Source organism: Arachis ipaensis, chromosome B7, assembly GCF_059453495.1.
Source record: "Arachis ipaensis isolate K30076 ecotype BB chromosome B7, ASM5945349v1, whole genome shotgun sequence".
NCBI lineage: Eukaryota > Viridiplantae > Streptophyta > Magnoliopsida > Fabales > Fabaceae > Arachis > Arachis ipaensis.
The window spans coordinates 101,859,450-101,861,993 of NC_142442.1; the positions used below are offsets into that span (position 1 = coordinate 101,859,450).

Sequence of the window (2,544 nt, forward strand, 5' to 3'; positions counted from 1 at the left end):
TTGGATTTTCTTCTGTATTGCTTGGGATAGTACTAGGAGGGGTTTCAGTAATCCTTTTACTCAGCTGGCCCACTTGTGCTTCCAGATTTCTAATGGAGGACCTTGTTTCATTCATGAAACTTAGAGTGGCCTTAGATAGATCAGAGACTATATTTGCCAAGCTAGATGGGGTCTGCTCAGAACTCTCTGTCTTTTGCTGAGTGGATGATGGAAAAGGCTTGCTATTGCTAAACCTGTTTCTTCCACCATTATTAAAACCTTGTTGAGGCTTTTGTTGATCCTTCCATGAGAGATTTGGGTGATTTCTCCATGAGGGATTATAGGTGTTTCCATAGGGTTCACCCATGTAATTCACCTCTGCTATTGCAGGGTTCTCAGGATCATAAGCTTCTTCTTCAGAAGATGCCTCTTGAGTACTGTTGGATGCAGCTTGCATTCCATTCAGACTTTGAGAAATCATATTGACTTGCTGAGTCAATATTTTATTCTGAGCCAATATGGCATTCAGAGTATCAATTTCAAGAACTCCCTTCTTCTGAGGCGTCCCATTACTCACAGGATTCCTCTCAGAAGTGTACATGAACTGGTTATTAGCAACCATGTCAATGAGTTCTTGAGCTTCTGCAGGCATTTTCTTTAGGTGAATGGATCCACCTGCAGAAGTATCCAATGACATCTTAGCTAATTCAGACAGATCATCATAGAATATATCCAGGATGGTCCATTATGAAAGCATGTCAGAAGGACACTTTTTGGTCAGTTGCTTATATCTCTCCCAAGCTTCATAGAGGGATTCACCTTCTTTCTGTCTGAAGGTTTGAACATCCACTCTAAGCTTACTCAGCTTTTGAGGAGGAAAGAACTTGGCTAAGAAAGCCGTGACCAGCTTATCCCAAGAGTTCAGGCTATCTTTGGGTTGATAGTCCAACCACACTCTAGCTCTGTGTCTTACAGCAAACGGGAAAAGCATAAGCCTATAGACCTCGGGGTCAACCCCATTGGTCTTAACAGTATCACAGATCTGCAAGAACTCAGTTAAGAACTGAAAAGGATCTTGAGATGGAAGTCTATGAAACTTGCAGTTTTGTTGCATCAAAGAAACTAATTGAGGTTTCAGCTCAAAATTGTTTGCTCCAATGGCAGGAATGGAGATGCTTCTTCCATGTAAATTGGAATTAGGTGCAGTAAAGTCACCAAGCATCCTCCTTGCATTATTATTATTTTCGGCTGCCATCTCCTCTTCTTGTCCGAAAATTCCTGTAAGGTTGTCTCTGAATTGTTGTATTTTAACTTCTCTTAGTTTCCTTTTCAGAGTCCTTTCAGGTTCAGTATCTGCTTCAACAAGAATGTTCTTGTCCTTGCTCCTGTTCATAAGACAAAGAAGGGAATAACAAAAAAAATATGGAATCCTCTATGTCACAGTATAGAGATTCCTTTGTGTGAGTAGAAGAAGAAAAGAATGTAATGTAATGAAGAGAAGAGGGAAAACTCGAACACAGAGAGGGAGGTGGTGTTCGAATTTGGATGGAAGAGAAGTGTTGGTAGATGAATAAATAAATAGAAGGAGATGAGAGAGAGAATTTCAAAATTTAATTAAAATAAAAATTGAAATTGAAAGTTAGATTTCAAAAATTAAAGTTGAAATTAAATTAAAATTAAAACAATTAGTTAATTAAAAAGGAATTTTGAAAAAGGAGAGGGAATTTTCGAAAATAAGAGAGAGAGGATTAGTTAGGTAGTTTTGAAAAAGATATGATTGAAACAAAAAGATAAGATTGATTGAAAAAGTTTTGAAATTTGTTTTTGAAAAATATATGATTGAAATTTAAAAAGATATGATTGAAACAAAAAGATAAGAATTGAAAATCAATTTTTTTTAAAAGGATAAGAAGTTAGAAAAGATTTTGAAATTGAATTTGAAAAGATATAATTGAAATTTTAATTTGAAAAAGATTTTAAAAGAAAATTAAAAAGATTTGATTTTGAAAACTAAAGTTGATTACTTGACTAACAAAAAACTAAAAAGATATGATTCTAGAGTTTAAAGATTGAATCTTTCTTAATAAGCAAGTAACAACTTGAAATTTTTCAATCAATCAAATTAAATGTTAGTAAAGATTTTTAAAATTAAGAAATAAAATAAGAAAAAGATTTTAAAAATCAAATTTAAAAAGTTTTATAAAATATGAAGGTAAAATGAAAAAGATTTGATTTTTGAAAAAGATTTTAAAAAGATAAGTTTTTTAAATTGAAAATTTGATTTGATTCATAAGAAACAATTAAATTTAAAAACTTTTTGACTAAATCAAATCATATTTTCGAAAATTTTGAGTAAAAGAAGGAAAAGATATATTTTTTTATTTTTGAATTTTTAATGATGAGAGAGAAAAACATGAAAAAGACTCATAACATAAAAATTATGAATCAAAACACACAATGCATGCAAGAATACTATGAATGTCAAGATGAACACCAAGAACACTTTAAAGATCAAGATGATCATCAAGACTTATTTTTGAAAATTTTTAATGAAAGAAAAACATG

At 32.3% G+C, this 2,544-nt stretch overlaps 1 non-coding gene across 1 annotated transcript; it reads left to right on the top strand.

Annotated features, from left to right (window-relative positions):
• Positions 1-730: 730 nt before the first annotated feature.
• LOC148553542 (small nucleolar RNA R71) lies at positions 731-838 on the top strand. The gene has a single exon (XR_015893370.1). It is a non-coding gene; the product is annotated as a small nucleolar RNA R71 (small nucleolar RNA).
• The last annotated feature ends 1,706 nt before the right edge of the window (positions 839-2,544 follow it).